Source organism: Saimiri boliviensis, chromosome 1 (assembly GCF_048565385.1).
Source record: "Saimiri boliviensis isolate mSaiBol1 chromosome 1, mSaiBol1.pri, whole genome shotgun sequence".
Classification (NCBI taxonomy): Eukaryota; Metazoa; Chordata; class Mammalia; order Primates; family Cebidae; genus Saimiri; species Saimiri boliviensis.
The window spans coordinates 78,282,708-78,291,765 of record NC_133449.1 but is presented as its reverse complement, the minus strand read 5'-3'; positions in this window follow the sequence as shown (position 1 = coordinate 78,291,765).

The following is a 9,058-nucleotide window of genomic DNA, read 5'->3' as shown; positions in this document are numbered from 1 at the left end:
GGCCACATTTATTTCTAGCAATCATAACTAAAGGACAAACAAGAGATGACTGAGAAAATCCTGCCCCTTCGAGAAGGACTTGGATAATGTTAATAGAAAACTCTCCCCGTAGCTGAGAAACACTGTGGCGCAGGAGCGTGGTGTTTTCTGTTTTCTTTCCTTGCGGCTGAATTTATGGGAGAGCCATTACTCCTCATCTCAGAAACTTAAGAAACTAAAAAGGATTTCCCAAAACTGGAAGCACGTTCCTAGCCACCAAAAGCTTTCAAGAGTTTATTCTCAAAGTTTAAGCAAAGGGCCATGGGAGCCTCATTCAGTCCCTCCATGCTATCAGGGGACAATACACCACAGTGTTCAGACCTCACTGAGAATAGGAACAAGGTACAGAGCTACACCAGAGAGTCCGAAGTGGACCAGGAATTTCACCTTACTCCTCCCTGGGAAACAATCGTCTCTCTAAATCTCAGTGCTGTTGGCATTCCGGACTTGGGTGCTGAGGGCTGTCCTGTTCATTATGGGATGTTTAACGACATCCATGGCCTCCATCTTCTCAACGCCAGTAGCATTTTCACAGTTGAGATGGCCAAAAATAAATGTCTCCAGACATTATCAAATATTTCCTAGGGTGGGGGGAGTGTTAACTTTGCCCCCAGATGAGAACCTCTACTCTAAACTATGAGCTCTTTGAATATAGGGAGCATATCTGATTTTTCTTTATAACCCAGCCTAGCCCCAGGAAAATACCAGACATAGAGTAAATGTTCAATGAAGTTTGACTGCAATTATGCAAGAGCAAAAAAGTGAACACAGCTGAGGTTGGAAAGGACTTCTTTTGCCCTTCATCTGAAAGGAGCAAATGATGCTATTCAACCCTTCTGGCCACTTTTATAGAAAGACCAATGTGAAAGATCTCTCCCGTTTAAATTAGAACACCACTGTCTGTCCATGAAAAGTCAGCTCAATAAAGACAGAGTAGGGGGTGCCTGGATAGAAGGAAGGAAAAAATGCACATAGACAATTTAATGGTGAGGAAGTTAAAAAAAATCTTTGCCAAGTAATGAAATTATTAATTGCAATTCATGTCAGTTTTTGTGACAGCCATGTGAATAGATGGACAGACTGTTCAGCAGCATCTCTGGAAGGAATTGTACATTTAAAAAATGAGGCATTGCTGGAGAGATACTGTGTGTGGGGAATTTGCAGGAGCATACACCCCTATAAGTTCATGGGGTGTTAACAGGGAAGCCATGGCACCTTGAGGCCAGATGTAGCCTGCAGATCAAAAGGGCATTGCACTCACCCATGTCATTGTCCTCTGAAAGATCAAACTCTCATTATGCGCCTGATGCAGTATCTTCTATTTGAGGCAGTTTACATATTTCTCTCTTTAAAAATAGAGGCAGCTACTTCCTTCTTTCCACAAATGCTCTTATCAATTTTGAATTACAGAGATCTATTTTGAGATGAACACATTGAACAAAACCTTCATCCGTGTGTGCGTGTGTCTGTGTATGTGTGTTTTTATTTCCCAACATGGCGGTAGGAGCTTATGCCCGCTATCTGCATAAGTCTTTTGTGTATTGCTAATGGAGTGCTGGAATTGTAGCAGCCCTGAGCAGGGAATACATGTGAGCAACAATATGCTGAGAGACCCCTCGGTGGAATCTAATCTGTTCCAGCTCATGCACTCCTCAGAAACTATTTAACTTTCATTAAACTGTGTTTGATATCAGCTAAATAGGATGCATACGGCTCCAATATAGCTCATATGGTCGCATTCATTCGATCACAGCAGTGCTTTTTTCTTATATTTCCCCCTACTTGTGTCAGTACCCAGTATAGCTGGGTAAATAGGAGACCTTTGAAGATGTAGTTAGTACTCAGATTTCTTTATTCTTTTGTGCTGGTTTCTTAGTGTTGAAACAGTGATTCATGTATGTCGCAGACAGCCTCCATTAATTTCATGTAATGTAGCTTTTATCTCGTAGCTGGGACAACTATCTTCAGCATTCTGTCGCTCCAGCACCCCCTGCTCTGTCCACAGCCCCCTTTGCATTTCCTAGTTTCCCTCTAGGTCCCCACCACTCTCCATAACTCCTCTTTCTTCGTGGAAAATATGTTCATTTCCAGCCGCTATATTTTTCTGGTTGTTGTCGCATAAGAACAAGTAAATAAACAGGTTATGATGAGAAGGAGAAAAAAAATGAGGGGTGAGAATTTCAGTCTGGATAAGCCTTTATATCTGAAGGGGAAAAAAGAAAAGCTCCTGGGATGAAAACATCCATCCGGGCAGAACAGTTTTGTACCCCCACCCCCACTACACACACGCACACACACACACACACACACACACACACACACACACACACAAGCACACAAGCACACACTCTATTCAAAGGATGCTAATTTGATTATGAATACAGCACAGTAGGAGCATGCAGTTTCTCAGTTTCTGGGGAGGAAAGGGCTAGTGGATTTACAAAGCAGAGCTGTTAAAAAGTTTTCATGATAAAATATACATAAAACACACACACACACACACACGCACACAAAGTGGGACACAGAACTGGGCCTATTACCAGTATGGTATCAGCCAAATAAATGTCATGACTCGCAAAACTTCTTTTCTCCTTAATATTGAGAAAATGTTCAGAATTTCACCTTTAAACATATTCAGGGGACATGGATGTGATTTTTCCATGTTATCCTCACTGATATATTTTTTACTATGTTTTATTAAGTCCAAAGGAATAATCACAATTTTTTTAGATCACTTAAGAGAAACAACATGGGGTCCTTTGGTACAGGGAACCCAATTATTTAGGATATTATTTTGTGAACCTTTTCCATTTTATTAGTATACCAGAGGGTTTTCACATTCTCAAGGAGAATCCAGCTATTATTGCCTTTTTGGAAGAAATGTCTCACTGGGACAATTAATTTGTACATTAACACCAGTCACAGTTGTGTTGTATATTATTAAAATTATAAAGGCAAAAGGGCCACATTTAATCATTCAGTTCAGAAAGGGGTCATTTACATGTGCATGTGTATTAGAAAATGAGCCACTCCATGAGTAGCCCTCACAGTGTAAGAAGTCTGCAAAGCCCTGTGCTGGTTATGCTCCCTCCAGAAACGCTAATGGCTCGCAGAAAAGAACACCGAAGCTGAGAAAGATGAATACATAGGCAGTCTCGGAGCTTGCCTGTGTCTGTCTCCACTACACTTGAGGAATGTTATCCGTTTAACTTTGTTGATGAGCACATGTAATTAAGATGCAGTGCCTTAATGTTTGATGCTGGGACTTGAAAGGATGATTTAAAAAAATTATTTAGATAAGCATATTGACATTTTTAGTATATATTATTAATCTTATTAATAGTATTAACAAAGGCTAATTGAAAATGCATCATCTATAATTATATTAGTCTTCATTTTAGTACATTTTTGTCAGAGTAAACTAGAAAGGAGTAATTAATGTGCCACTGTTATTTACCCCTGTTTGTATTAAAGCTGGTGTTACACAATGTTAGCGATGAATATAGCCTGATTTCACTGAATACCACGGAGCAAGCATTCAGAAGCAGTAAAATAAGCAGCTGTGTTTTCTTGTACCAGGAACCTAAAAATAAAAATTGACTTCAGGATCACACGATAGGTGTGCAGGAGCTGGAGAGAGAAGGTTTTCAGCCTCCGATCATCCACATGCCTACACTTCTGGCTGCCCTGCTTCCCCCCAGAGTGGTGGGCTCAGGGTTCCATCACTGCTCATTATGTGGAGTCCCTGTATCACCTCAGTTTAAGAAGTAAATATAGAAAAGCATGCCCCAGTGCTTTGGATCCTTGGGATCATTGCTGCTGGTTTCATTGGGACAGAGCAAGGAAAATGATTTTAACTTGTGGGGGATAAATCCAGGACCAGAGTTGAGCCTTCAAAACATGTTGGCTCTGTCTTTCCTGTGATAAGAGAAAACTGTAACAATGATTCAAGCAATATTGCCCTCGAAATCAAATTCCCAAAGTTAGTATTGCCACTTCCAAGCCCTGTACCCTCACCCTGGTTTCCCTATGCAAACACACACACACACACACACACACACACACACACACACACACACACAATTACGAGACTTCAAATTGAAATAGCTTCTCTGGCTTCCATGTACCAAAGGTGGGAAAAAAAAAAAAAGAAAAAAGAAAAAACCCTAACAGAAAGCAAGCAGGGAGATTTCAGTTAATGTGGAATTAATCACTTTAAAGTTTTCTCCCACCCGGGCTTTTATGATTCAGTCTTCCCGAGGTCAGCTACTTCCTGAGGCCAGCCCAGCATGGGGTGTGAAATGGAGGCACACAGGGATGGCATTGAATGGCACATCTTTTAATCAGGTGGAGCCAAGACAGCAATGGCTGGGATTCCAAAGCTGGTCTCTAGGCTTTCTCCTGAGCTCTGATAAAAAGCGTGGCATATTGGTTGCGTTGGCTGCCAAGTGCTATGTCCGTGCCCTCTCCGCAGTGGCCAACCACAAACATGCTAGCTAGAAGCTCTCAGGGGGCCCCATGTGTGCTGTTCCTACACGGCTAACATATGTACCGACACCTGAAAGCTACAGCCTGCCACGTCTCCAGGACCTCGCTCGCCTACCTTTGCTCCTTGGTCACCAAGGGTTAATTTTCTAATGGCTGCCTTGCTGCTGAAGCTGGCCAAGTTTTTCATCGCCTGCAGAGCACCACAAGCTGTGATTTGGAGCCAGAAAACACCATTAATTTTCTAAATAGGAAGGATCACATATGTAAACTGTCTGGTTCTGTAACGAGTCCGGCAGGTAGAAGATGAAGGAGGAGGAAGTGAATTTTTCCAGACACATAGGCCAAACAGCCCAGGCCAATGGGCAGCATACTGTGTAAAACTTTGGGGGTGGAGTAGCAGGGGTGGGAGGGGGGCCAAGGAATTTTCTTCTCACCTTTAATCCAGTTTCAATACCAGCCTTCAGTATTTCTTTGAAAGGTCAGGTTGGTGATTTATTGGGTAATGTTGGGAGTTTGCACAATAGACTTCACAATAAACTTATTTGTAAATGGAAGGAAGGATTAAGGAAAGTGTAGCTGCTCAGAGTCTACATAAAAGCTCATGAGTACAAAACAGTTGTGGTTAACACATCCAGGGTTTTCAGGAGACACAGAATCAAAAATTCCCCTGATGGAAATTAGTTAGGCAGCAACTTAGTCAGAACACCTAGAACATAGATGTTCTATACACCTGAGAAATACATTTTTGCAGATTTTGCAAACCTACAAAAAATAATCTATGAAATACAAATCTACGAAAGAAGCAAATTCTTCCATTCAAAATATAGCATGGGGGTATGCATGTGTGTATGTGTGTATGTGTGTGTGTGTGTGTGTGTGTGTGTGTGAGAGAGAGAGAGAGAGAGAGAGAGAGAGGAGGTGAGAGGAGTAGTGAAGACAGAAAGAGGGGGAAATGGAGGCATAAGAAAGGGTGATAAAAATGCCTTCCTGAGTTTTATAATATATTTTATCCCCATCTCTTTCTGGAGTAACTATCACTGTCATCTGATGCCAGAACAGTGCCAGAGATTAATGATAGACTTAACAATAGGCCTAAGAGATGCATGATAGGCCTAATAGAGCATGCAAATGTCTTTTTGCCTTATGCTGGCCCTAGAATACCTGCACTGAATTGCCCATCTCCCCAGCATGCCCTGTTTCTGGGACTGTCTTTCTAACTTCCACCATTCTGGTTTTAACACACAACTCTTTAAAAAATCTCCAACTAAAATCAATTTCTCCATTCTCTGTCGTTTATTGCTCTTTGGGCAAAAATGAAAATGCCAAAATCTGTGGGATATAAATAAATTTGAGGCAGCCTTTTCGCTGCATTGTAGATATAGAGTTGAATGCTGCTCCTGGATTCAGGCCCTAGCAAAGCATTGCTTAGGTATTGAGAATTCGATGCCTCATAGTGTTCCCTGGGACAAGTAAAAGGGATACATATGAATAAATTATGGTAGGCTTCTGGAGTCCAGAGGTATATATGAAACCCCAGTAGTAGAGAAGAGTGACTTGAAGACTATAGCTGTGGGTGAAGGAAGACTCAGAGAAAGGGCTATGTGACCTCATGTATATTTATTTGAAAAACAGGTAAGACATGTCAAGTTATCAGAGAAAAATGGCCCTAAGGAAAACACACACTTTGAGGGTGCATTAATTTCCTAGGGCTGCTGTTACAAAGTACCACAACTGACTGGCTGTAGCAACAGAAGTATACTGTCTCACTGTTCTGGAGGCTGGAAGTCCGAGGTCAAAGTATCAGGAGGATTGGTTCTTTCTGAGGGCTGTGAGGAAAGGGTCTGTTTTAAACCTTTCTCCTGGTAGATGGCCTTCTTCTGTTCCTTCATATCATCTTTCCTCCATGCAAATCTGTCTCTGTGCCCTAATTTCCCCTTTTTATAAGGGTACCAGTCTTATTAGATTAGGCACCCCCTAAAAGACTCACCTTAACTCATTACATCTTCAATGACCCCATTTCCAAATAAGGTCACATTCTGAGACACCAATAGTTGAGACTTTAATGTATGAACTGGAGTGAAGGATGGGAGACATTGGTGGCGGTGGGGGGGAGACATAATTTAACCAGTAACACAGGATGAGAGGAAGAACCTCTTTAAGAGCTGACCAAAAGAAAATTCTCGTAATAGTGACTCAAAGCATATCTGCAGTAATGTGAAATTGTATATGCTTGCATTTTATAGACTGCTGAGCATTTTTGTTCCCAATAATTTCTTTCACATAATTCTATCTTGACCATCCTCAAGAGCTGCATTTTTCACACTGCCCTGGTTGGAAAACTGAGACTTTGGGAAGTTAAATTGTCACTAAATGTCACACAACTGCAGCCCTAAGGCTCTCATTTAAGGCTCCTGTTTCCTACTTTAGTGTTTTGTCCACTAGTCCACACTGCCTGCTTCACACTACTCATAACACACTTCACCACCAACAATATAGTTTGAATTCTTCCATAAAGTCACCAAATAAAGTGATCAGCATAATTCTCTAATTTCTTTCCCATAGTTCCTCCAAGGAGTTTGATGTGGTGTGGGGCTCATCTTCCAGTATAATTTTTTTTCAAATAAATCTTAATAGAATTTCTACTCTGAATTAAGTATAATACTAGATCTTAATCCAAGAAATGCCATTTCATGGTTTTACTTGAATATATATGAGTCCCACTTTGGGATCTATGCTGACACCAGGACCAAGCAAATTGGCCCAAAGTAGACCCAAGCTGGGTGTTGATATTTGCAATAGCCAAGCTGGGTGCTGAGCAGCCATCATTTTTCAGCTAATTTTCTCCTTTTGCCTCCTCCCTTGCTCCAGGTAGAGCATTATTCATTAAGAGCGTTGCAGAGCTCAGTAGAGCTCATTCTCACTGAGATAGCCTCTATGATCTTCTGAAGCCTTTAAAAGGGAATGAGCCTTGGCCTCCTTTTTATGGGCTACATTATGACCTGGCTTCAAAGTGTGAAAAGAGGTTCCAAGATTCCCTTTGTGCAGTGGAGTCTCTTAATTGCACTTTTAAACACAGTGTAATTTTTGTAATTAACATTATGGTTTCAGAGGGCAGAGAAGCCTGCACCGTGCTAATTACAAACCCACGTCTTCAGAGTTGCGGAATTTCCAAGGCCTCTGATATTGGGGTGGAATACAGTTTTTATGAAGGATTTCAAAGATCCTCTGTAGGCTGTGTTCTGAGTCATCATTAGCATTTGATAACATAAAGAAATTTTACAACATGTGACAGATTTTCTATGTGAAGATTTTACCTGATAACTGGAAAATTTGCATAAAGAGTTTCATTAGGTCTCCTCTCACATTACCGGAAGAGTAAGAAGTATAGTGCACTCTTTCCCTAAGATTGTTCTTAGGAGCCAAGGAATTGGTGCTTTAGAATAAAATTTACAGTATATTATGAAGGGAAGTTGTAATAATCTTCAATGATGTTGAAAATCAGAGGATACGTGGCTTTTAAGGAGAGGGAGAGAATATGTATCAGAATTACCGAGTAACTGAAAACCTTGCAGTAGAGGTATATTGTACTATTCTGTGCCATATAAAAGACCTAGTCCTGCTAGGCTGAGAGTCAAGGTGAGAGCTTCATATATATAACACCAAGCAACAATAATGTGTAATTTTTTTCACTCTGTGAAGAGTCTGTTCACTGAGAAAAATTATCCTCCTCTTACTCCAGAGGCAAGTTTATCTTTCCTTTGCTTTTCAATCCAAGCCATCAACTGAGTGGTGTGTGCACAACTGTGTAAAGATCCTCCCATGTGCACACACATGGGTGCACACACTCACATATGCACACACTTCCGAAGCTGCAGTGTGCATTCTATGCAGGGTGATCACAGCTCCTGCAAAGAGGGACTGGCCTTTCTTAGGCTGATAGTGTCAGAAATTGTGCTGTGAGGTAGGAATTGAGTCCCAAGGCCATCCATTTGCTGAAATCCTTTCACTGAACATGGATCAATTAAGCCAGTAATAGTGATAATTTGGGGAAAGCTTTCTGTCATGATGGGAACAAGAATTCATAATTATTCCATGCTGTCTTATTATTTCAACACCATACATATGCCATTGGATGTATAGCTGTAGCTTGCGGCATTATCTCAGTGGGATGCACTTCCCTTCATGAGAGAGTATTTTCTTTGGCGATTATGCAGATAATGCATAGCTTTGTAATGACATCATAAATAGAACCCAAAATCCTAAGAAACAATTAGGGAGGTATATCAATACTTCCTTGTAATCATAACATCATCTGACTTCCAGTGGGATGCCAAGCTAGCTCCCTAAGTTCCATATCACGTATAAGCATTCATGCCTGCTTCACAATCCATCTTGGAGTCTCACAAATCCTGGCAGTGGAGTCAAATTAATATGCATTTTAGCCCACTGTCAACACTAGAAATCACACTGGAGTTTTGATCACAGAACCTAGGTGAGATCCAGGCAAGTTAATCTACGCTGAAAAAAACTG